The following is a 27,098-nucleotide window of genomic DNA, read 5'->3' as shown; positions in this document are numbered from 1 at the left end:
CTTATATTCATGAACCAATACTTATTTATTTTTATGGATGAATACTTGTCCCGCATATGTATTGTTGGTCTGCATGAGTGTTAGGTCTGGTTGTGTGCCTGCGTGTTTTGCACCGAGGGTCGGAGAACTCTGTTTAGTCATGTTGTACTTGTGCAATCAGATGACAATAAACTTGCCTTGACATTTCAGTGGTGAGCTAGCCGAATGAGAAGAGGTGGTGGTGTCAGGAGAGGGTAGGATGTGGAGATAGGGTGGGACAGGACACTAGGACTCTCACATTCACATTTTAACCATAGTTTTGAGGAGAAAGTGAGGGGATGAGCTGACTCTGCTGAAGCCAGTGTTGTACCATCCCCCCCCCCCACCCCCGAAGCCTTTGGGTGAGTAACAAGTGACAACTGGGGGCATGCAGAGGAGAGGAGAACACCTCCCAGCTCAGGTTCTCTTGGTGTATCCACCAATGCATTAAGAGGTATGGTCCATGGTTAGGACACAAGAGAGAGAAAATAAATATACATTAAAGAAACAATAGGCAGTGCTCAGAAGGGAATGACCACTAACTGGTATTGAACACTGACATCTGCAGAGACTGAAGAGAGTTTAATATTCTACAATCTGTTCAGAGGCTCCCGGCGTGTCTGCTGCTTCATTCATATAACCATATAACAATTACAGCACAGAAACAGGCTAGTTTCGCTCTTCTAGTCCATGCCAAACACTCCCACCAAACTCCACTGATCTAACTCAACCCGTAACCCTTCATTCCAGTCATTGTGTTGTGTTACTTCATGGAAGATCGAGGTGCGGTGGGACTGTGGTAAGTGCCCACTTCTTTGCCAGCCTGTTAGGGATATGGAGGTTCCTGTACCATGCAGCCCTGCCCAACACCTTCATCAAATTTCTCAAAGGGATAGAAGGAAATGACAGGCAGGAGGGCACCCATCTACCCCACTGCTCATGAAGACCACTCTTCCTCCATGACTCTACGTGACCCTTGAGGAAGGACCCTCTGCTGGTTAACTGGCTGGCAGGATCGTTTTGTAGCTTTGGGCCCTGGGGAACCACTTGAAATATTCTCCACCTGGCTAAGCCAATGTGTGTCTTCTTTCCACAGCTGGGATCTTCTTTACCCCAGGTTCTGAGGCGGGGTAGAAATGTTTAATGGATAATAATGAGTGAAACTCAGAAGTCTGGAGGTGCTGTGATTGTAGTAAAAACACACTGAAATGCTGGAGAATCTCAGCCAGTCTTTCAGCATCCAGAAAAAGATGACATTTCGGGCCTGAGCCCTTCTTCAAGAAATAAGCATTATTCCTTATTCTTCAAGAATAATGAAAGGGAACATCATCTACATCTATGTGGATATTCTGGGTGCTGATCTGAAGTTTGGAGCCAGTGTTTCAGCTTCACTAACTGGGACTGGTTGAGTGGAATTAAATGTCTGCTTCCAGGCATTTCTCCAACACAGTTCGAAGCGCCAAAGGGAGAGAATGGGAACATGGTATTGAGATTGTGGATCAGTAACATTATTATTACAACAACAGCCCAAGTTCGAATCCAGCACTGCCTGTAAGGAGTTTGTCCCCGTGACTGCATGGGTTACCTCCCACCCTCCAAAATGTGCGGGGTCGGTTGGTTAATTGGGCAGCACAGGTGACATGGGCTGGAAAGGCTTTCTGCTGTGCAATATTGTTAAAATTAAATGGCAGAGACTCAAAGGGCCAAGTGGCCTACTCAGATTAACAGGGTTCTCTCTGATCCTCAGTGCACCCACAGGTGTACCATCCCAATGACCCAGAAAGTTATCTTAACCCCGAGATCCATGTAAACATCTGGGACCCACTGGTGACTCACGTGAGCGTTTGGGGTGCTGCATTCAAGCTTCACTCCACCCATGTGAGTGGATAATCCAGACCCATTCTCCAGTGCAACCCTCGGTGAGTATTATTGTATCATCAGACATTCTATCACTGGGATAAGACGTTGAAACCGTCGCACCACGTGGCCACTCAAATGGACTGAAGCTATAAAGTAAAGACCAGGGGAGGGATTTCCTGATGTCTTGGTGAATATGGAGCATTGTCATCTTATCAGTACAAATATGAAAAAGTTAAGGTTTTCTTTGTAAGACATTGAACCCATTCTGTTGCTTCATCTGGAAGCTAGCTCCAGATATGGACTAATATCTGGGTAGCAAAAACATAATGCTGGAGAAAGCTCAAGCCCAAAACGTTGGTTATGTATCTTTATTTCTGCTGTATAAAGTACACTGTTTGACCTGCTGAGTTACTCTAGCATCATGTTTTTTCTTCAACCATGGTGTCTGCATAGATCAATGTTTTACTCCTAACATCTGAGTGGAATGGATGACACCTCCCTGATTGAAATGGAGGGCCATTTCCGGAAGGAGGCTCTTCAGGTAAACCAGAGCATCCTCAGATAGATCTGGCCTCACCTCCTGTACACTCCAGAAGGCCATGATCATGGGTGCAAAGGATTTTTGCTAGCTAAATTAGATGAGAGGAGATGAAATGTATTCTGTCTGGAGGTCAGTGACTAGTGGCATTCTGCAGGGATCTGTTCTGGGACCCCTGCTCTTTGTGCTTTTTTTAAAATAAATGACTTGGATGAAGAAGTGGAGAGTTTACAGATGACACGAAGGTTGGAGGTGCTCTGGATGGTGTGGAAGGTTATCACAGGAGAGGGACAGGATGCAGAGGTGGGCAGAGAAGTGACAGGTAGAGTTCAGTCTGGATAAGTGTGAAGTGATGTACATAAGATTACAAGGGGCTTAGATAGGGTGGAGAACCTTTTTACTGGAGCAAAAATAGCAAACGGGACATCTGTTCATGGTAAGTGGAGGAAAAATTAGGGGAGACGTTGGTTACTCAGAGAGTAGTGGGTGCATTGCGGGGGGGGGTGGTGGTGGAGGAGGCTGGTATATTAGGGCTACTTAGATAGGCACAAGGATTTAAGGAAATTGAGGGGTATGGATGTGAGATAGAGAAAAATTAGATTGTTGTGGAGTAGGTTTACAAAGGTCGGCACAGCATTGTGGGCTGAAGGGACTGTACTGTTCCATGTTCTGATCTTTTTTTTTTCTCTTTGGCTTGGCTTCGCAGACGAAGATTTATGGAGGGGTAAATGTCCACGTCAGCTGCAGGCTCGTTTGTGGCTGACTAGTCCGATGCGTGCAGGCAGACACGGTTGCAGCGGTTGCAGGGGAAAATTGGTTGGTTGGGGTTGGGTGTTGGGTTTTTCCTCCTTTGTCTTTTGTCAGTGAGGTGGGCTCTGCGGTCTTCTTCAAAGGAGGTTGCTGCCCGCCGAACTGTGAGGTGCCAAGATGCATGGTTGGAGGCGATATCAGCCCACTGGCGGTGGTCAATGTGGCAGGCACCAAGAGATTTCTTTAGGCAGTCCTTGTACCTCTTCTTTGGTGCACCTCTGTCACGGTGGCCAGTGGAGAGCTCGCCATATAACACGATCTTGGGAAGGCGATGGTCCTCCATTCTGGAGACGTGACCCACCCAGCGCAGTTGGATCTTTAGCAGCGTGGATTCGATGCTGTCAGCCTCTGCCATCTCGAGTACTTCGATGTTGGAGATGAAGTCGCTCCAATGAATGTTGAGGATGGAGTGGAGACAACACTGGTGGAAGCGTTCTAGGAGCCGTAGGTGATGCCGGTAGAGGACCCATGATTCGGAGCCGAACAGGAGTGTGGGTATGACAACGGCTCTGTATTCGCTAATCTTTGTGAGGTTTTTCAGTTGGTTGTTTTTCCAGACTCTTTTGTGCAGTCTTCCAAAGGCGCTATTTGCCTTGGCGAGTCTGTTGTCTATCTCGTTGTCGATCCTTGCATCCGATGAAATGGTGCAGCCGAGATAGGTAAACTGGTTGACCGTTTTGAGTTTTGTGTGCCTGATGGAGATGTGGGGGGGGCTGGCTGATGGAGGACCTCAGTTTTCTTCAGGCTGACTTCCAGGCCAAACATTTCTGATCTACTACTCCAGGAATGATCCCAGCTCTGGCCTTTCTGTGAAGGTGTTGTGGCACAACTCCACAATGGTTACTTTGACAGGCATTGCTGCACATTCCCACGGAGAGAGCTGGGATTGTTTCATGGGCGAGACTCGAGTGATGGTCCTGCTGGATTCCTGTTAGGAAGCTGCTGTTATTTCTGATTTAAATTTTACATTTGATTTGCCCGTTATCTTAATGTTTATGTCAACATCAAATACTTTGATCCATCTGGCTGCCATTTTATGTGAACCACTTTCTGTGGATCTAAATTTATGTTTACAAGTAGCCTGCATAAGTCCAAACCATAAAATGATGGAGGCAGGATTAGACCATTCAGCCCATTGTGTCGGATCTGCCCTTCAAATCGTGGCTGATGTATTTTTCCTATCAAACCCATTTTCTTGCCTTCTCCCCATTATCCTTGACGCATTCATTAACCAAGAACCTATCAATCCTGATTGGTCTCCACAGATATTGAATTCTCCAGATTCACTACCCTCTGGATGAAGAAATGTCTCCTCATCTCTGTTCTAAAGGGACGTCATTTGGCTGCGCCCTCTGGTTCTAGACTCTCCCACTGCTGGAAACATCTTCTCCACATCCACTCCCTCGACTCGAGTTCTGTCCTGCTGCAAAATGAAAATGACTTTGTTTCCTCTCTGTGATAGATCTGCAGTCAAATAGTTCTCTCAGGCACTCATTAGCAATGCTGACACACAATAAGTGCTGATTTTGGACCAAACCCAGAAGGTAAGTCAGCAGCGGACTTGGGCTGGTGTCCTGGACACTAGAGGAGCAGCTGCAGAGCTCTGGGCAGACCAATCCTTCAGGAATCTTTATTTATTCACACAGCCTCTTGGAATTGGTGGCTTGCAAATGAGATAAACAAATGCACACCCTCAAAGGCTCGCATTTACCGAAATTCACAGAGGACACAAACTACAATGTATTTTGCAAGAGCATATTTTGTTTTACTTGCAACATGTTAATTTATTAATCAGGCAAAATGTAGAGAGTTAAATCAAAAGGAAAGGAGATGAGATGCTTCAGGTTGGGATGCAATCTCTTCCCTGAAGCAATATACCCTACCAGTAGAATTTCATTCCTCCCCCGTTCTCCCAGTCTCACTCCAGATGCCTGGCATAAAATTATTTTTTTTTTTCCATTTTGTATTTTGCTTTCAACTGAAAAGCAACCAACACGCACAATAACCTGCTGAGGGCCAGAGAGGGAAGATTCTGCCCCAGGAGGCTTACATTAATATGCATGGTTAAAAAATATGGCATTGCCCAGGGACCTGCATCTTTCAGCCAGTGTTGCTTCAATGGTTTAACATCGTTGCTCGCTGTGTACGGGAGCAGGGCTGAGATTCCCTGGGACCCTGAAACAAATCTATTGCATAAATCATTGAGCACAGGCTGGTAATTCAATGAAATAAGCTGTGGAATTGAAAGCTTCATCCTGCTGCATTAAAAGATCAATTAAGGTCTGCAAAGCCTGCAGACACTAACAGCATTTTCCCTTCTCGCTCCGCATTTAATATATCTGATTGGACTCTTTGTTATGTGCAGGTTAATGATGCGAGCAGAACGTTGCATCCAACCCCACATGCACACCCGGTTAGTTATTTCCTTCATATTATCGTTTTTATATCATTATTATTTTGGTTTTCAAACCATTCCCCTTCTTTACTAAACAGCTGGTTGTCGAATGCACATTGAGTGATGCAATAACACAGTCTAACACAATAAACACACCACTGCTGTGATTAACATAAATTCTGGGCACCTGCAATCTCAGTAGCTGATTGCCTAAACCATGCCAGGCTTCAAAAGATTTTTATTTATTTTGTTCGCTGCTTCTCCCCCACCCCCATTCTTCTCCTGGAACCCGCCAACCTGAACTGGGAAATGAATTCCACCTGGAACAGCTGCCCTCAATCCTTGGACCTCAAGTGCCTCTCAATGTCAACCATAGCTCGGTGGATGATACTCCGCAGCGAGAAAGTCATGGGTTTAGCCTGGGCTTTAGAGACCTGAGCGTGCAGCTGAGGGAGTGCAGCACAGTTGGAGGTGCGGGCTTCCGCACGCGATGTCGAACGAGGATCCAGGGCCGTCAGAGTGGGAGTGATGCCCCTTGGTTCCGTTTGAAAGAAAAGCAGTAGAGCTTTCCTGACATCATGAGAGTAGATTACTGGGCCACTTTATGAGACTTGGTCATGAGCAGTGGCTGGTACAGATTAACACTTCAAAACTTACTATCACTAGCTGCAAGTAAAGTTCCTCAGGACAGATCAAGGTCAAGAAAAATAGGATAAAATCTTTCCCAACAAGAGAGCACAGTGTGCATCTCACGTCCCATGCAGTGGCATTAGAATGAGTTTGCCGGGACTGAGTTTTGCTGCCTCTTGTTTCACATCTTGTTTTGGGATGTTGGGTTGAAATCACTGGGATCAAACACACCCTCTCAGCCTCGCCCTGCACAGTCACCCTTCACCACCAACAACCAGCAGCAGACACTGATGTGGAAGAATTCTGGAGTTGTCAGACTAGTATAGAGATGCTTACAAATGCAACAGCACTTTGCCTGATACTGTTACTTGTTTTATTTACAATTTAGATTTTAATTGGTCTGGGAATTCTTGTGTTCATTAAGATGGAAGGGTATAGATGAGGTTCACCAGGATGACGCCTGGTTTAGAGGTGTGAGTTATGGGGAGAATTTGGACAAACTTGGCCTGCTTTCTCTGGAGCGCAGGAGGCCGAGAGGCGACCTGATGGAGGTGTATAAAACCGTGAGAGGCATTGATAAGTGGACAGTCAGAATCTTATCGCCAAGGTAAAAATGTGAATTTAAGACGAGGTGAAGGATGTTTAAGGGAGATGTGCAGGGTAAATATTTTGCATGGAGAGTGGTGGGTGCCTGGAATGAGCTGCCAGGGAATAGGGCACATGAATATGAAGGAGTGGAAGGATATGGATCAGAATCAGAATTTATTGTCATGAACAAGTTTCCAGCAGCATTATCATGGTGCAAACATTCATACAAAATCACTTCTACAACAATAAATTTTAAAAAAAGGGTGCATGACAAGTAAGGCAGAGTCTTAGGTTCATTGTTCATTCAGGAATCTGATGGCAGTGGGGAAGAAGCAGTTCCTGCGCTGCTTTTCTACCTTTTTCCTGATGGTAGCAGAGTGAAGGGGGCATGGCCTGGGTGGTGGGGGTCCTTGAGGATAGAGGCTGCATAATTAAGATACCTCCACTTGAAGATGTCCTCAATGGAGTGAACTCTGGTGCCTGTGATGTCGCAGGCCGAGTTAACAACCCTCTGGAGTTTTTTTTTACTGTCCTAAGAGTTGGCCCCTCCATACAAGGCAGTGATGCAACCAGCCAGAATGCTCTCCGTGGTACACCTGTAGAGGTCTACGAGAGTCTTCAGTGACGTACTAAATCTCCTCAGTCACCTCACAAAGTATAGCCACTAGCGAGCCTTCGTGATTGCATCAACAAGGAGGCTTCAGGTCTGACCCTCGGAGTTGATGGCACCCAGGAATTTGAAGCGCTCCACTACTGAGCCCTCGATGAAGACTGGGTCATGTTCCTCTGACTTCCTCCTGAAGTTCGCAATCATCTCCTTGGTTTTGCTGAAGTTGAGCACAAGATTTTTGGTGTGACGAGCTGATCCCTCCTGTACGCTTCCTCATTGCTCTTTGTAACTCCGCCGACAACCGGGGCAGCCACAGAGATTCAGTTTGATTTGGACCATTGAGTTCAGCACAAATTTTTCATCAGAGCTCTGAACTCAGGATCAAGACTTTTAAAGGTCAGGGCACCGCCCCCCCCCCACCCCCCCCCCCCCCCAACTGCATGCACACACAAAGCATTCTTCCAACTCCTGGGGAGTGTTGACAGATAATGAGTAGGTGTCACAGTGATGGAAGGGGGCGGTAACAAAGGTACCTGCAGAGGCTTCTGACTAACAGTGAGCTGAGGAAGGCACTTGAGGTGTAAGGGTAGGAGTGTCTGGATTTTGGGAGTTCTGTACCACAGGCAAGTATCCCTTCCAGGAGGGAATGCAGCGGGTACACTGAAGGTGTGTTCCAACACAGTGTGGGGAGAGCCCCTTGCCGTGCAATAGTATGCAGCAAAATGTCAAAATTCAGCAAAATGTTTCCCTTTAGAAAACGCCAAACATTAAATCGCTGAACTTCAAAACACATCAGATGGGAGTGAATCCAGTAATGATTTCAGATTTATTGCCAGAGTACATACATGACATCACATATGGCCCTGAGATTCCTTTTTCCTGTGGGCCTGGCAGAATTACCACTAATTGGTAGTGCAAAAATAAACTGGACACAGCTTACACATGTAAACAAAGAACCGCAAACAGATATAAACAAACTGACTGTGGAATGCAGAGAGAACAAAAAGAAAATCAATAGAGTGCACAAGTAAGAATCTTTAAATGAGTCCCTGATTGAGTTTTTTGTTGAGGAGTCTGATGGTGGAGGGGGAGCTGTTGTTCATGAACCTGGTGGTGCGAGTCTTGTGGCCCCTAGACCTCTTTCCTGATGGCAGCAGCGAGAACAGAGTGTGTGCTGGGTGGTGTGGATCTTTGATGGTTGCTGCTCCTCTCGGTGTTCCCTGTAGATGAACTCAAAATTGGGGAGGGTTTTGCCTGTGATGTGTCCACTATCTTTTGGAGGCCTTTTATGTTCAGGGGTCTTGGTGTTTCCATACCAGACCGTGGTGCAGCCGGTCAGCACACTTTCCACCACACCTCTGTAGAAATTTGCCAGGGTTTCTGGTGTCATACAAAACTTCTGCAAACTCCTGAGGAAGTAGAGGCACTGATGTGCTTTCTTCACGATGCCATTGGTGTGTTGGGTCTGGGAAAGATCCTGAGATAATGACCCCCAAGAATCTAAAAGTGCTCACCCTCTCCACCTCTGGTTCTCCCTATGATCACTGGATTGTATAATGAGTAAATGGAACTGCCATAAATCAGGCAAATCGGGGAGGTCAGCTGCCTGCCTCCTAACCTTAGGGCTGCTCGCCCAATGTACTGTCCTTCAAACATGGGACAAGGTTAAACCATGAACGCAGAATAAAAATGAGATGGCGGAGGCTGGAAATCTGAAATAAAGGCAAAGAAGGCTGGAAATCCTTAGCAGATGCAGAAGCAACAGTGTAAAGAGAAGCAGACCTGAAACATTGTCCGGGTTTCTCTCACCAAGGCCCTACCTGATTCGCTGAGTGTCCCTGGCCTTCTCTGTTTTTAACTCGGATTTCCATCACCTGCAGTTTTTTTTATTTGTTAAGACAAAGTAAGTGAGTTAACGATGAGATGATGGAGGTTGTCACTTAGCTGGTGGGCAGGAGGAGCAGGTGGGCTGGGGTTTGTGAACCCCCAGGGCTGCTGTGCATCTATTGATTGGTGTACGTCTGACTTTGCCAAAGTGGTGATGTTTCATAAAGTATCTCAGAGACGGAGAAGACTGCAGATGCTGCAAACTAGAAATAAAAACTATCTGCTGGAGGTACTCTAACTGATGCTGCTCGACCTGCTGAGATCTCCTCCAGCAAATTGTTTCCTGTTATAAAGTACCTTGTGGCCTGTAATGTGCTCTGGCCCCAAAATGGACAAACAGAATGCAAACTGTTGAACTGTCTGAAATTCCTGAAGAGTCCATCAGTTGACCCATGTCAGCTAACCTCTTGCTATTGGTCAACCAATCCGCCCATCCTCATCTGTGCCTCCTTCCCATGACCAATCAGTCCTGGCCATTGTCAGATGGAACTTCTGTCTCCACCTCCAATAATTAACAAGCACAACTGGGAAGACTGCTGGCACCACCCAGGCAAAGGCTGGGTGAGACAAAGGCTCAAACCTCACTTCACAGCTGAGAATTGGTATCGAAGGAACCCCATTGATGTGGGCTAACAAAACAAGGCCCAGAATGCTCAGCATGTTGTAAAACCCTGTCTTCATCTCTAACTTCATTTACCGGTTGAAGGTTAAACCAAGAACGTGGAATTGAAGGAGAGGTGACTGGGAGTCACCTGCAAGTTTCACATTAATGGTGCAGAGTAAAACAGTTCATATCAACCTCTCCGCTTTCAGACATTGTGTCACTCAGACCCACCCATGTGGGTGATCCTTTCGTTTTAACCTTAATTGGTTTCAGGGCCTTGGGAAAGGGCATGAAACAGCTCTTCACCCTGTATCAGTCATGGGGGTCTTTCAACGTTCAACTTCAAACTGGTCAACTTCACAGCTTGTCAAAAGGATATCCCTTCAACAGCGCAGAATGCCCTCATGACTGCATACAGAAATGCTGGAGGAACTCAGCCGGTCTTCTCAGCATCTAAAAAGACATATTGCCGATGTTTCGGGCCTCAGCCCTTCTTCAAGGACTCAGTATCTGTTTCCTTGAAGAGGGACTTGGGCCTGAAGTGTCGGCAATACAGCCTCTCCCCAACTTACAACCTGTGCGACTTACGACCATCCATACATACAACCGAGAAAAATAACGGCTGCGCGTGTACGATAGTGACGTAAGCACGTAAGCTCACTAAAGAAGATGCCATGCTGACATACTTCTGAACGGTCAGAACGGAACTTGGACGTATGTTGGGGAATGGCTGTATATCTTTGTCTCCTATAGATGCTGAAAAGACCAGCTGAGTTCCTCCAGATTTTGGTGCGTTTTTACTACAATCATAGAGCCTGCAGACTTTCATGTTTCACTTTGATATCCTCATAACTGCTGCCCCTCTGTCAGTGCAGGGATCTCTGCAATGCCCCCGTCAGGACAGCACACCCTCATAACTGCTTCTCACACAGTGCGACGCTCCCTCAGAACTGCTGTCAGGTACAAGTCCAATTCCGCACCAGATGCAGCAGATGTGCAGCCAATCGTGTGTTTCAAGCTGGTGCTGGTTTGTCCTTTGAAGTTTGTCTCAAACATCAGGCTCACAGGTTTTTGAAACTTTTGAACTCAGCGGTTAATTCTGGAGAAGTCATGGCCGACTCCTCCTGCTTCCTTCACAAATGTGCACTGCACGTGCAATCCTCACCAGAGAGTCCACACGCTGGCTGCTGTTCTTCTCACATCAGAGCAAGTGCGCTAACAATTACTTGATTGCTACCTGTAGCAGAACCATTCAGGCAAATCGGGGAGGTCAGAACCATTCAGCAGTCCGTGCACTCAATATATGCCTGTGGGAGGGGAAGACCTGTGGGAGTGCTGCACTGAGGGAGGGGCAGTACTGAGGGAGGGGCAGTACTGAGGGTGGGGCAGTACTGAGGGAGGGGCAGTACTGAGGGAGGGGCAGTACTGAGGGTGGGGCAGTACTGAGGGAGGGGCAGTACTGAGGGAGGGGCAGTACTGAGGGTGGGGCAGTACTGAGGGAGGGGCAGTACTGAGGGTGGGGCAGTACTGAGGGAGGGGCAGTACTGAGGGTGGGGCAGTACTGAGGGTGGGGCAGTACTGAGGGAGGGGCAGTACTGAGGGAGGGGCAGTACTGAGGGTGCGGCAGTACTGAGGGAGGGGCAGTACTGAGGGAGGGGCAGTACTGAGGGAGGGGCAGTACTGAGGGTGGGGCAGTACTGAGGGAGGGGCAGTACTGAGGGAGGGGCAGTACTGAGGGTGGGGCAGTACTGAGGGAGGGGCAGTACTGAGGGTGGGGCAGTACTGAGGGAGGGGCAGTACTGAGGGAGGGGCAGTACTGAGGGTGGGGCAGTACTGAGGGAGGGGCAGTACTGAGGGAGGGGCAGTACTGAGGGTGGGGCAGTACTGAGGGAGGGGCAGTACTGAGGGTGGGGCAGTACTGAGGGAGGGGCAGTACTGAGGGAGGGGCAGTACTGAGGGTGGGGCAGTACTGAGGGAGGGGCAGTACTGAGGGAGGGGCAGTACTGAGGGTGGGGCAGTACTGAGGGAGGGGCAGTACTGAGGGTGGGGCAGTACTGAGGGAGGGGCAGTACTGAGGGAGGGGCAGTACTGAGGGTGCGGCAGTACTGAGGGAGGGGCAGTACTGAGGGAGGGGCAGTACTGAGGGAGGGGCAGTACTGAGGGTGGGGCAGTACTGAGGGAGGGGCAGTACTGAGGGAGGGGCAGTACTGAGGGTGGGGCAGTACTGAGGGAGGGGCAGTACTGAGGGTGGGGCAGTACTGAGGGAGGGGCAGTACTGAGGGAGGGGCAGTACTGAGGGTGGGGCAGTACTGAGGGAGGGGCAGTACTGAGGGAGGGGCAGTACTGAGGGTGGGGCAGTACTGAGGGAGGGGCAGTACTGAGGGAGGGGCAGTACTGAGGGAGGGGCAGTACTGAGGGAGGGGCAGTACTGAGGGAGGGGCAGTACTGAGGGTGGGGCAGTACTGAGGGAGGGGCAGTACTGAGGGAGGGGCAGTACTGAGGGAGGGGCAGTACTGAGGGTGGGGCAGTATTGAGGGTGGGGCAGTATTGAGGGAGGGGCAGTATTGAGGGTGGGGCAGTACTGAGGGAGGGGCAGTACTGAGGGAGGGGCAGTACTGAGGGAGGGGCAGTACTGAGGGTGGGGCAGTATTGAGGGTGGGGCAGTACTGAGGGAGGGGCAGTACTGAGGGAGGGGCAGTACTGAGGGAGGGGCAGTACTGAGGGAGAGGCAGTACTGAGGGTGGGGCAGTACTGAGGGAGGGGCAGTACTGAGGGAGGGGCAGTACTGAGGGAGGGGCAGTACTGAGAGTGGGGCAGTACTGAGGGAGGGGCAGTACTGAGGGAGGGGCAGTACTGAGGGAGGGGCAGTACTGAAGGTGGGGCAGTATTGAGGGTGGGGCAGTACTGAGGGAGGGGCAGTACTGAGGGAGGGGCAGTACTGAGGGAGGGGCAGTACTGAGGGTGGGGCAGTACTGAGGGTGGGGCAGTACTGAGGGAGGGGCAGTACTGAGGGAGGGGCAGTACTGAGGGTGGGGCAGTACTGAGGGAGGGGCAGTACTGAGGGAGGGGCAGTACTGAGGGAGGGGCAGTACTGAGGGAGGGGCAGTACTGAGGGTGGGGCAGTATTGAGGGTGGGGCAGTATTGAGGGAGGGGCAATACTGAGGGAGGGGCAGTACTGAGGGTGGGGCAGTATTGAGGGTGGGGCAGTACTGAGGGAGGGGCAGTACTGAGGGAGGGGCAGTACTGAGGGAGGGGCAGTACTGAGGGAGGGGCAGTACTGAGGTTGGGGCAGTATTGAGGGTGGGGCAGTACTGAGGGAGGGGCAGTACTGAGGGAGGGGCAGTATTGAGGGTGGGGCAGTACTGAGGGAGGGGCAGTACTGAGGGAGGGGCAGTACTGAGGGAGGGGCAGTACTGAGGGATGGGCAGTACTGAGGGAGGGGCAGTACTGAGGGAGGGGCAGTACTGAGGGTGGGGCAGTATTGAGGGTGGGGCAGTATTGAGGGAGGGGCAGTACTGAGGGAGGGGCAGTACTGAGGGTGGGGCAGTATTGAGGGAGGGGCAGTATTGAGGGTGTGGCAGTATTGAGGGTGTGGCAGTATTGAGGGAGGGGCAGTACTGAGGGAGGGGCAGTACTGAAGGTGGGGCAGTATTGAGGGAGGGGCAGTACTGAGGGAGGGGCAGTACTGAGGGTGGGGCAGTATTGAGGGAGGGGCAGTACTGAGGGAGGGGCAGTACTGAGGGAGGGGCAGTATAGGTAGTCATTTATAGTAAACTTCGTAAAAGGCACTCAGTATTTAAAATTGGTGCTGTCAGACTGTCCCTGCCAGTGAGCGTCACTCGGCAGTACTGAAACAGCCGCAGAGACGGGTTTCACAAAGGCAGGAGAGACAACGAGGTTTGTGAAGATTTTAACTAAGTCAGGGCCAGGCATTTCCAGGCACTGCCGTCAATGTGGAGTGATCAACACAGGGGATACTGAGGACATCATGAGCTGGCACTGAATTTTAACACCCTCAGTAGGTGAGGATCATTTATTGAATACCAGTCTAACCTGCAGTTCAAAAGCCACAAACCACAAAGCCTGACATCACTCACCTCTACAGAACCCTCTGTGGTTAAAATTAAAATATTTTATGATGAATTTTAGAAGATGACAATGTGAGGTACAGTCCAATAATTCACACCAAAGGTACGCTGAGGTGATTAATAATGCATCGTGCAATACAATTACACCAGTATCTGCTGCGACATTGCCGTGGCAACACGTTGATGAATAGATTGGAGGGATGTGCTGCTCCCAGCTCTTTATTCACTCTTCACTCCCTCCTTATGGAGGTGAGGGGGTAATTACCCACCCAATCTCTCACTGAAGGCCTCCCCATTTTTTCTTGAGGGCACAAGGACCCCCAAATAAATTATAAACAAACCCTGAAAATGCTGGGGCACCTGACAGGCCAGGCAGCGTCTGTGGAGAGAGAAAAACACAGTGAATGTTTCAGCTCAGAGACCCTTCCTCAAAATTGACCTGAAACGTTTCGAATGTGAGGAATAAAAGATGAAAGTCTGCAGACACAGTAGTAAAAACACAGTGCTGGAGAAACTCAGCAGGTTAAACAGTGTCCTTTATATAACAAAGATAAAAATACACAACCTTCATCAAGGGTTCAAGCCTGTAACTTTGATTATGAATCTTTATCTTTGCTCTATTTGACCTGCTGAGTTTCTCCAGCATTGTATTTTTACAGTTTCCAACATTTTCTGTTTTTATTTCTGATTTACCAATCAATTCAACCAAAATGCAGAACCTTGGAATTGTCCCCCACGGAGAAGGGATCTTCGTCACATCTCTTCCAGTCTGACTGTGATCCCTATCTGTGATAATCCACTTTGCTCGCATTAGGGCCCACAGCCCTCGATGCCTTTTTCATCCAAGCACCTGTCCAAATCTTTTTCATTGTTGTTCTTGTATCCGCCTCCACCTCCTTCTCTGCATATCCATCCGGATATTCACCAGCTTGTTTGAAACACCTCCCCATCAAATCTTTAAATGTCACCCCTCTCACCTTGAATTTGTACTTCTGGTTGTAAACTCTCTTACCCTGCCAAATGGACACTATCCCATCAATGCCCCTCATGGTTTTATAAATCTCAATAACCGCAGCCTCCCAGGGGTTCAACTGGTGAAAATAAACCCAGCCTATCAAAGCTTAACTACAGGCCACATCCTGGTGAATCTCCTCTGGACTCTCTCTATTGCTACCACATCCAGCCTGTGGACTGTTGACCAGAACTGTACACAATACTCACTGCAGAATATTTTGCACAACTACAATGTGACATTCTGACTCTTCCACTCAATGCCTTAGCCTGGAAAGGCAACATACAAATGCCTTCTTCGCTATTCTCTCCTTCCACATTGCCACTTTCAGGGAGCTATTAACACACACTCCAATTCTCTCTGTACATCCTTATCATTAACTGCCTCTTACTCTAGGATCCAACTTCTCAATGTGCATCACCTCTCACTTGTCTGGAATAACTTCCATCTGCCACCTGCTCTGGCCAACTTTCCAGCCGATCTATGTCTCACCCTATCCATCAACACCTTGGACCATTATCTACAACCCTACCAAGTTTCGTGCCACCAACATTCTCCTCTGTCATTTATATTATTCAGTTCTCTATGTTTACATTTACTGTCATAGATGATTTAGCAAATACTGTTCTCTGCATTTCCCATCACTGGACTTCCCAGAACAACCATGGGTGCTGTGGACTGGACCTCCCAGGTCACCAAGGCAGGAGGAGTGAAGGTGCTGCAAAGATAGGGAGAGATGCAGAGACTGAGGAAGTTACAGAGAAAGGTTGGGCTGATGGGACTGTGAGAAGTTGCAGAGAGAGAGAGAGAGAGAGAGAGGACTATTAAGGGTTGGAGGAGTATACAGAGTTAAGAAAGGGTGTAAGGAGGTGAGAGGGCTACAAAGGTAAGGAGCAGACTAGAACTTCAGGACATCGCCTCAAGATTCAGTAGATTTAGGAGAGAAATGAGGAGGAACTGCTTTTCCCAAAGGGCAGTGTATCTATGGAATTTAGTGCCCATTGAAGCAGTGGAGGCGATCTCAGTGGATAGATTTTTTACAGGGTAGGGGAATTAAGGGACATGGGGAAGAGGCAGGAAGGTGGAGATGAGCTGATCATCAGTCCAGCCATAATCTCATTGAACGGCAGAGCAGGCTCAACTGCCTACTCTTGCTCCTATTTCTTACGTTCTGGGATGCAGCAATAAGGAGGGGAGTTGAGGCAGTGGGTATTACCTTCTCAGAGGGGGATGTAGGGGCTGTTACAGTGATAAGGGAGGAGCTGTGGGCTATAGTGGCATTTGAATCTGAGATCTTTGACAACCAGTGACTGGGCTGGGAGAGGGTTCTTTCCTTAGGGATCACACTGACCACCATCTCCCCACCTCACACTCACTCAGGGACGGAACTATGCCAAGGCATAGGACAATATTGTCCTCTGTGGAGAGGACAATAGTCAGTAGAAAATCTCAGTTGCAAGCTCATTGCAAAGTTCAGCTGTGTATTATGCACTGCCTGTCATATGAATTATTATTTTGTCAGCAATTCTACTTCAGCGCAAGCAGATCGTGAACACGCTTCTCAAAGGAACGAGCATCCTGATACTGACAACGCTTGACTGGAATTAATTGCTTTGCCTAATAAAAAGCAGCTCAGCTTCCCCTCTACATAAAGCTCCTTCTCACCAATCTCACGGGATGTCTCAAAGCCCAGAGATGAATTGGATTCACGATAAATATTAAATTATTCCAAAGTTTTTCATAATTTGTTTGAGATGAGCAGTTTGCTCTCACGCGAAATTCTGAGGTAGCAGGTTGTGTGTTTGCTTTCTGCGCCGGGGAGATGTTCTGCGAGACCGGCTGAGTTCCTCCAGCATTTCTGTGTTTTTAAGGCGTTTTGCTCGGTCTGAACCCACACACCTGTGTCTGCACTCGAGGGAAGAGGAAATGGGGAGGTGTTTTGCTCTGTGTGAACCCACACCCATACTGTGGCTGCACTCAGCAGGAAGAGGGAATGGGGGGGGGGTTCTCTGCGTGATCTCATATTGTAGCTGCACTTAGGGGATAGAGGGATGGGGGGGGGTCTCCGTGTGAACTCACACCCACACCGTGGCTGCACTCGAGGCGGGGGGGGAAGAAGAGGGAAACAAAGGGATAACTGTGCCCACTTTGTAAACTCCTTGTTGGCATTGAAAATCCCAAGGGTATGTGAATGGGACAGGGTAACTCACCGAGTTCTCGGGAGATCCATAATCGAAACAGATCCTCAGTCCACCAAACCCATGCCAATCATCAACCCCTCATTCACACTCATCCAATATCAGTACCAATTATTTTTATTTTCTTATATTCTCATCAACTTCCTTCAGATTCACCAGCCTATTCATAGTGACCAATTAACTTAGCTACGGAATCAACCTGCACAACAACCTTGAGAGATCTATGGAGTGGGTCCTAAAAGTCCCTCTGTTTTTTCACACTGTTAAGAATCCTATTAACCATATATTCTGGTTTCAAATAGAAATCACTAAATTTGTCTTCACTGCATCAGACTGCTTTGGTTCTTTCACAGTCTTTCCCAACGTGGGTCCTTCAAATGACCCTGATGCCCCCATCCCAGTTCATCAGCTTCCCTGAGAGGCCTTGCTGCTGTGTGGGAGGAACCACCTCTGTACATCACTGATGGAAGCTTTTATGCGGCAGGCTAAGGCTTTAGCATAACAATTACAACGGCTTACTTCAGTAAAACTGTTACCCGGTTTCACCGTTTTAAAAAAATCTGCCGTTATTGGCAGCAAAATTCTCTCTGATAAGAGGCCCTGGAAGCAGTAGGATGACAGTCATGCGCTGTCGCATTAAATGCTGGTGAAAAGGTGCGTGGTTGCAATGGTGCTTGGCACCGAAACACTAATGTGAAGGGGGTTGGCAGTCTATTGTCAGAGTTAATCTGTCCCAGACTGGGGTGAGGAGGGTGGAGTCCATGTGGTGCCGTGCTAATCCCTCTAAGCTGCGCGCATGTGCGCACCCACACACATTTTGCAACCAGCACACAAAGGAAATTAATGCGCGTACAAAAGGTTAGTTACCCAAAATAATTTATTTAGACATTGCATTGCATCCCATAAAAATAAGAAATACTCATTGATGTTTTATTTAATGGAACAGCAAACTGAACAAAGCAGTTCAAAATATAGAATAAAATCATAGCAAAATACGTTATTTTGTAGAATGCAATCATATCTGTATGATGTTGAAACATGCCACTACAGTTTTATTAGCCATGAGAGATAGGTTGTGCCAAAATGATCTTGAAACAATTTCAAGTTTACATTTGCATAAGCATTCAGTGCGCACATACTTTTGTCACAGGAAAACAATTTGCACAACATAAGATTTTTTTGCGCACACTGATGACTAAAAATTAGAAGGAACATTGGGTGGGAATGCTCCTGACTGCCTTGCAGCTTGACCCACCCCCCCTACTTTTGAACTGGCCCCCCTTGTTCACATCGAAACACGGAAGTCTGCTGACACTGTGATTGTAGTAAAAACACACAGAAATGCTGGAGGACCTCAGCTGGTCTCGCAGAGTCCATAGGAGGGAAGGATACGTCTATTACCGAGGCTTTGGGCCTGAACCCTACTTCAGCAAAAATAAATCTGAAGAATGGCAGGGGAGGAGTCCAGACCAACAGCCAAAAGGTATTAATTGAATATGTTAAGAGGAGAGGTGAGAATTGGTTTTGGCTCTGTGAAAGGAGAGAGGGAAAAGGAAGGAGGGAAAGAGACAGAGCTGGAGGAACGGCAACAGGAGGGTAGAAGAGGGGGGGGGTGGTTGTTTAACAGAATCCGGGGAAGTCGATGTTAATGCCATCTCTCTTCAAGGAGGGCTCAGGCCCGAAATGTCAGTAATATATCTATACATCCTATTGGCGTTGCAAGATCAGTCGAGTTCCTCCAGCATCTCTGTCTCTTGTTCACATCGCCTTTTCTCGTTCTTCCCAGCAAATGTAACGCCTCGTATTTCTCAGCATTAACCCTTATCCTCTGCCCTTTTCACCAGCTTGTCTCTACCTCAGTCACTCAGCATGGGAACACATGCTCTGAGCTGGTCCCATCTGCCTGCCTTTAGCCTCTGTCCCTCTGATCCTTCCCCACTTGCACCTCCACCCATCGCACGACTCGCCATGCTTCTGATTTTGGTCTCATCTAGAATTTGGATATTGTTCATGTCCAGTAAGAACTCCCTGCGCACTTCCCACGGTCTGAAAGCATTCATTTTGTTTCTTCCCTCTTCACCAATCTTCTTTCCACACTTCCACTGGCCCCTTTATTCCATGACTTTCCACACTGATGACAAGCCTATTTCATGACATCTTATCATACACCTACTCCACTTCATGGAACCGTACAGCACACAGTGAGAGGGATTCATTGACGAGATGGAGGCCATGTGTGGTGTCGCTTCACTGCATCCAGTGCTCTCGTTGTGGCCTTTTCTACGTCAGAGAGATCAGACGCAGGCTGGAACATCGCTTCGCTGAGCACCTTCGCTCCATCAGCAGCAGTGTCATGGATCTCGAAGTGGCCCACCATTTCATTTCTGCATCCCGCTCCCATACTCACATGTCTGTACGTGGCCTCGTGTACTATCCCACCAAGACTACCCGCAAATTGGAGCAGCAACACTGATTTTTTTTTGTCTGGGCACTCTCCAACTGGATGGCATTAACATCGACCTCTCTGGTTTCTGCTAGCCCACTCCTTTCTCCCTTCCTTCCCTTTGCCTTCTTTCCTCCAGTTCCCCATCTCTTTCCCTCTCCATTCAAAGAGCCATCCCCCCTCTCCCTGCTTGTTGGTGTATCCTCCCTCCCTCATCCACCTATTAGGACCATGTTCCTTCCCCCTGCCCCTCTCCTGACCACTTTGTTCGGACGTCTGGTGACATTTTGTTCATACCTTGATGAAGGGCTCAAGCCCAAAACATTGGTTATGTATCTTTATCTTTTCTATATAAAGGACATTGTTTGAGCAGCTGAGTTTCTCCAGCTTTGTGTTTGTACAGTACACAGGCCCTTTGACCCATAAGCTAAACCATCCTACTTCTCCAACAATCAGCCCTTCCCTCTCTCACGCCAATTACTCTCCATTTTCCTTACATCTATGACACCTGCTACGTGCACTTCACCTCTCCATTACCTTCTCCCTCGTAGAAGGGCATTGAAGTAATACGGGCTCCTGGGTCATTGGGCTTTCAAACCCAATAGCCCAGGGCAGGAATCAGCTAATTCAGCATTTCCACCCCATTGCAAAATAAGATCATTGTCAATCATTTACACTGACTCCACCTTCCTCAACCTTTATCTCTTCCTGGGGCAGGTATCAGACCACAAGACGAAGGAGCAGAAACAGGCTATTCAGCTCATCCAGTCTACCCCGCCATTTAATCATGAGCTGATCCATTTTCCCCACTCAGCTCCATTGCCCAGCCTTCTCCCTACAACTTTTCATGCCCTGGCTAATCAAGAACCCATCAGTCAGGATCAATTGAGACCTGCCTACCCTGCTCCCATCTCTGATTCCATGTTATGGGGATGGGGCTCTGCTCTTCTCTTCCCCATTCCCAATCTGCACAAGAATCCTGATTAAAGAAGTGAATGCTAAACTAGCACAAAATGGAAAAATTGGGAAGGGAAAGATGAACGTCCATAGGACCATAAGATGCAGAAGCAGAAGTCGTCCATTCAGCCCATCGAGTCCATGTCGCCATTCCATCATGAGCTGATCCATTCTCCCACTCAACCGCACACTCCTGCCTTCTCCCCATACCTTGGCTTTTCAGATACCTATCAACTTCTGCCTTAAATACACCCAATGACCTGGCCTCCACAACCGCCTGTGGCAGCATATTCCACACATTTACCACCCTCTGGGTGAAGAAATTCCTCTGCATCTCTGTTCTATGTGGACACCCTTCAATTCTGCAATTATACCCTCTTGTCATAGACTCTCCCCTCTTAAGCAACAATCTTTCTTCATCTACCCTGTCCACACCTTTCAACATTCAAAATGTTTCAAAGTTCCCCCCCCCCCCAACCATTCTCCTAAATTCCTCTGAGTACAGGCCAAGAGATGTCAAACGCTCCTCATATGATAACCCTTTCATTCCTGGAATAATCCGTGTGAACCACCTTTGAACCTTCTCCAATGTCAGCACATCTTTTCTGAAATGAGGAGCCCAAAACTGCTCACAATACTCCAGATGAGGTCTCACCAGTGCCTTATAAAGCCTCAGCATCACATCCCTGCTTTTATATTCTATTCCTCTTGAAATGAATGCCAGCATTGCATTTGCCTCCTTCACCACCGACTCCACCTGCAAGTTTACCTCAGGCTGTCCTGCACGAGGACTCCCAGATCCCTTTGCAATGGAGTATTTTAATTTTTCTCCCCATTTAAAAAATAGCCTGCCTAACGAAGGTCCATTCCAAAATGTCGACACCTGCTTTAAATCATAAAATTTAATCAGGAAGTTACATTTGTTCCACACAGGTATTCCTGAGATATTTGGTGAATGATTTCCTCCTATTTCCTGGGCTCACTGACCCTTTCCAGGTTTCAGATTCTCAACCTCACTTCTCCTTGGGAAGTCCCTCAAAGGCCTCCCTACTCCCAATCTGTCCCCTCCGCATGTGGCTCTCCTTGACTTCTGATAACATCCATCTACAGCCACGAGCACTGGAGCCCTCTCCCTGAACATTTCCCCTCCCCATCACGAACCTCCCCTTCTTCCCTCACCCCTGTCAGCTTCTCCCCATGGAGTCAGGTTGCGCGTGTCTCTCTCCAGTGTGATGCTTTGCGATTCTATCAAAGGAGAACAAAGCAGAAAATATTCTCCTGCTGAATGATAACACTTGCTGGGGCCAGGGCTGGCAGGAGTTGCCAGATTAAAGAACATTTTTGTTGAAATACATTTCAGTTATGAAGGAGCACTGGGGTGGAACAAGCAGATACAGGTTTCCATGGCAACTGGGAACCATTGTTGGTTCGGCACTGGTTTTCTGATTGGTTCAAACCCAGGGATGCTGGACGAACTCAGCCGGTCTCGCAGCGTCCACATGGATCGGCCGAGTTCCTGCAGCATCTCGGTTTTTTTTAAACCACAATCATAGCGTCTGCAGACTTTCATGTTTTATTCCTGATTCGCATTGACAGGGGAACCAGTCCTTCAAGCAGGATCAATCAGGACCTGCTGGGCCTGGTCTCCCCCACCCGTCTCTGTCTCCACGTTACAGGAGTGGATCTCTGCTCTTCGCTCACTCCTTTTCCCATTCCCAGTCTGCATAAAATCCCGATTAAACAAGCGAATGCTAAACTTGCACAAAATGAAAAACTGGGGAGGGAAAGGTGAACAAGACCATAAGGTATAGAAGCAGGTCAGCCATTCAGCCCTTTGACTCTGCTCTCTCATTCCATCACGAGCTGATCTCCCACTCAGCCCCACTCCCCTGCCTTCTCCCCATAACCTTTGATACCCTGACTATTCAGAAACCTGTCAATCTCTTCCTTAAATACACCCAACAACCTGGCCTCCACAGCCATCTGTGGAAGGAAATTCCAGAGGTTCACCCCTCTCTGGCTAAAGAAATCCCTCCACATCTCGGTTTTAAATGGGTGTCCTTCAATCCTGAAGTTGTGCTCTCATGCCCTTGACTTCCTTACCATGGGAAACAACTTTACCACATCTCCTCTGACCAGGCCTTTCAACATTCAAAATGCTTCTTCGAGGTCAAATGAAGGCAAGATTTTCCAGTGACACCCAGACATTGGGAAAGGACACTTTAGGAGGTTATTTTCATGATTTTTGAAGGTGTTCCCGAAATGAGAACAGTTTCTGCAGATGCTCTGTCCTCCAATATACAGGTATGGCTCAGATCCAGCTTCCTTCCCTCTGGGGTACAGGGCTCATACAATCTTCACTTCAAGATGAAATTCAGATTTTGTCTGCTGTTCACAGTTGAGGGGAAGGTCAGGCATTCTCAATGGGGGGGGGGGGGGTCACAGCATATTTAAGTAAAAGCCTTGTTTTCTTTTCACCTCACGTAACAGAAACATTTTTTTATGTAAGTGGGGTGGGGCAGTTGGCACAGCAGTTAGTGCAACACCTTTTACAGCGCCAGCGATCAGGACTGGGGTTTGAATCCCGCGCTGTCTGTAAGGAGTTTGTACATTCTCCTTGTGCCTGTGTTTGTTTTCCCCGGGGGCTCTGGTTTCCTCCGAAACATACCGTGGGTTGTAGGTTAATTGGGTGTAAATTGGGTGGCACAGACTCGTGGGCCAAAATGACCTGTTAAATTTAAATATTTTTCTATGTAGTTGGCAGGAGAGAAGTACAGAAGACACCAAAACTTGACGGCTACACGGGGAGGGGCCCATAAACTTTGCCCGGGGACAATAGCCAAAAAAAGGTTTGAGAATAGCTGGGTTAGACACTGAGAAAGACAGCAGGGTTTAACACCCCTTCTACATTACAGGACAAGTTAGACCCAGAGTAAAGTTCCCTTAATGCTGCCCCGTCACAATATCCTAGGGCATGGACAGCAAACTAGTATTTTGTTGACTGTCAATAACGCAGCATCCCCTCTTCACACAAACAAGGCCCAACTTTGTGCTACAAAATGGAGGAACAACACCTCATCCTCCATCTAGACACCCTCCAACCGGATGGCATTTACATCGACTTCCCCAGTTTCCGTTAAACCCCCCAAACCCCTGTTGCCTTTCCTCCCATCTGTCTTTTTCAGAGCCAAAATCAATTCTCGCTTCTCCTCTTAGCATATGCAATAGACATCTTTATCTCTGCTCTATAAAGGACACTGTTTGACCTGCTGAGTTTCTCCAGCATTGTGTTTTTATTTTAACCACGATGTCTGCAGACTCTCATGTTTTATCAACACTGTTAGTCTGGACTCCTCTCCCTGCCATTCTTAAATCCTAATTCAGATGCCTTCCCGTTGTTTGCTTATACCTTGAGGAAGGGCTCAGGCCTGAAACGTCGGTAATATATCTTTACCTCCTGGCTGAGTTCCTCCAGCATTTCTGTGTGTTTTGCCTGGGGGGGGCCAAGATACCCACTGAAGCTAGTCCCATTTGCCCACATTTGTCCCATATTCCCCTCAGCCTTTCTTATACACGTACCTGTATAAATGTCTTTTAAACACTATAATTGCCTCTTCTGACAGCTTGTTCCAGGAACTCACCTTTCTCTGGGTGAAAATGTTGCCCCACAGATCCCTTTTAAATTGTACCCTTCTCACCTGAAAACTGCATCCTTAGGGTCACCCATCAGTCCTGCCCTCTGGGGAGAACCGTTCCAGCCTGTCCAGTCTCCTCACTATGACTCAAGCCCTCCATTCCTGGCAACCTTTCTCCTGAATCTTTCCAGTTTAATGACTTCCTTTCTAGAGCTGAGTGTTCAAATTGCGGAAGTGTGGGATTTAAACACAACTAAGTTAGGGAATCAGGAAATGAAAAAGAAACCAGTAACAGTTACCATGAAACTACCAGAATGTCACCCATTCACAGAGTGCACAGCATCAAACAGGGCCTTCAGCTGCCCACCACTCACTGCAGCAACATGTCTGTCCATGATCTCATGCACTGCCAAACCGTGGCCACCCGCAAATTGGAGGAACAACACCTTAAATTCAGTCTCCAGTCTCCAACCAGACAGCATCAATATTCACCTCTAATTTTTCAATCCCATCCCTCGGTCTCTCTCTTTCCCCATCCCTCTGTCTCTTGCTCCCCACCTTCTTCCCTTCCTTCTGCAATCCCTTTGTTTTCTCCCCATCTCTTCTTTTTCTCCTCTCCCCTCCCACCTGTATCCACCTGTTAGACTGTTTCCTCTTCCTCCCTCTCTCTTCTACCTACCACCATTTCATCCAGGCATTTGCTTGCTTTGAATAGCTCAGGCCCGAAACGTTGACTGCTTTTTACTGCATGTCCTACTGAATTTCTCCACCCATACATGTGTGTACTGCACTAGACCCCAGCATCTACAGACTTGTTTCTTTTCAATCCAACACCAATCCTGGATTCTACCTCTCAGGGGCACACGCAGACAGATTTACAGCAGCCAATCAAACTTTCAAGCTGCACATTTTGGGATGTGAAGAATCCCACGAGGTTATGGAGAACTCCACAGACTGAAACACCAGAGGGTAGGATCGAGCCCGCGTGGCTGGAGCCACAGGGAAGGGGCGGCTCCTCAAGTTGTTCCAGTGCCCATCAGGGAAGGAAATCTGCCAGCCTTTTCTGTTTAAACCAAACCTGACTCCAGATCGCAAGTTGTTGACTCTGAACTGTCAGAGGCATTAGGGTGGACGGTGCACATTAGGGTTAGGGTTAGGTGTGTGTGTTGGGTGTGGGGGGGTGTGTGGGGGGGTGTTGGGTGGGGGGTGGGGGGTGTGGGTGGGGGTGTGTGTGTGGGTGTGGAGGTGGTGTGGGGTGTGTATATGTGTGCCCAGGCTCCAGCACAGAACAACTATTGCTGGTCCAATGGCTCCCATTCTTGAAATGCTCAAACCTGCCAACCCCCTGCTATTGAAAGATGAGTCAGATTCAGATTGTCCTGAACGGTCGAGGCAAAGGGGCAGCAGAATGTTGGGGGGAGAAAGGATCGGAGAGGTTCCTTGATCTATTTTCACATGTCTCCCAAGGCAACATGCTGGAAAGCAATGAGTTAAGAGCACTGGGGTGAGGGAGGGAGTGTCAGGCACTGTGAGGGAGTGTTGGGCACTGGCAGGAGTGTCGGACCCTGAGTGGCACTGGAGGGGCACTGGGGAGTGTGTCGGCCACTGGAGGGGCACTGGGGGTGTTAACTGCTGGGGGGAATGCCGGACAAATGGGGGGAGGGGAAGTGTTGGGCACTCTGAGGAGGGTAAGCACTGGTAGGGAGTGAAAGGCACTGGAGGGGAATATGAGGTACTGGAGGGAAGAGTCATAAACTGGGGAGGAGCATCAGGCACTGGGTGGGGGGAGTGTTGGGCATTGGAGGGTTGAGTGTTGGCCATTAGAGGGGGGGACTGAGGATGATCATCATGAAGGGTTCCCACTGGATTGAGTTGGGGAGGGGTGTCACTGCTCCAGGGCTGGAGGTAAGCGAGTGCAGTGGAGTTACAGAGAAGGTGCATAATGATGAAGGAGCAATGAGGTGATGGGGAGGAGATTTGTGGAGTGGAGGAGAGAGTTGGCATGGGGCAGAGGGGTCGAATGGCCTGTTTCCCAAATGTAAGTTCTCTATATATCTCTAACTGTCCAAACAGGCATTGCTTTGGCATGGTTGAAGTCAACTTACCCGAGCCAGCAACCTAGCAACCCACGTGTCCCTGAATCATGGAGGATCAGAATCGGAATTTATGGTCTTGAACATCTCCTGAAATGTGTTGCTTTGCAGCAGCAGTATTGTGCATTACAGATACAAAAACTGCTATAAGTTACATTTCCACAAATACACTATTTAAATAAATACATAAATTGATAACTTCGTGCGCACCAGGGAAAATCCACACAATGACAGGGAGAATGTGCACACTCCACACAGATAGCACCTGGGGTGAGGATTGAACCTGCATCCATCTGCTTCACCATCAGGTTAGAGAGTGACCAGGGGCACAGTGTCAGAAGAGCTTGGTCATTCAGCACCAAGAACATAGAACATTCCAGCACAGTACAGGCCCTTTGGCCCACAATGTTGTGCTGCCTTATATAACCTTATTCAATAAATTAAATTTTCCCCAACCTCCCACCCATAACCCTCTTTTGTTTTGCATCTATGAGCCTAAGAGTCTTTTAAATGTCCCTGTTGTACCAGCCTCCACCACCACCCCCGGTAAGGCATTCCAGGCACCCACTACTCTCTGTGTAAAATCTTACCCATGACGTCTCCCCTAAACTTTCCTCCCCTCACCTTATCCAGATGTCTTCTCGTGTTTGCTACTCTTGCACCAGGAAAAAAGGCGCTAGCTGTCCACCTCTCATGACCTTGTAGTCCCTCCTCCCATCCTTCATTGGTCA

The 27,098-nt window shown here is 48.3% G+C and overlaps 1 protein-coding gene across 3 annotated transcripts in view; it reads right to left on the bottom strand.

The window, feature by feature from the left end:
* skap1 (src kinase associated phosphoprotein 1) overlaps window positions 1-27,098 on the bottom strand; it is a 316,700-nt gene that overhangs the window by 119,427 nt on the left and 170,175 nt on the right. The window lies entirely within an intron of this gene.

This window comes from Narcine bancroftii, chromosome 12, assembly GCF_036971445.1.
Source record: "Narcine bancroftii isolate sNarBan1 chromosome 12, sNarBan1.hap1, whole genome shotgun sequence".
Taxonomy (NCBI): Eukaryota; Metazoa; Chordata; class Chondrichthyes; order Torpediniformes; family Narcinidae; genus Narcine; species Narcine bancroftii.
The sequence above is the reverse complement of the archived record's forward strand: the minus strand, read 5'-3'. Positions and strand labels throughout refer to the sequence as shown.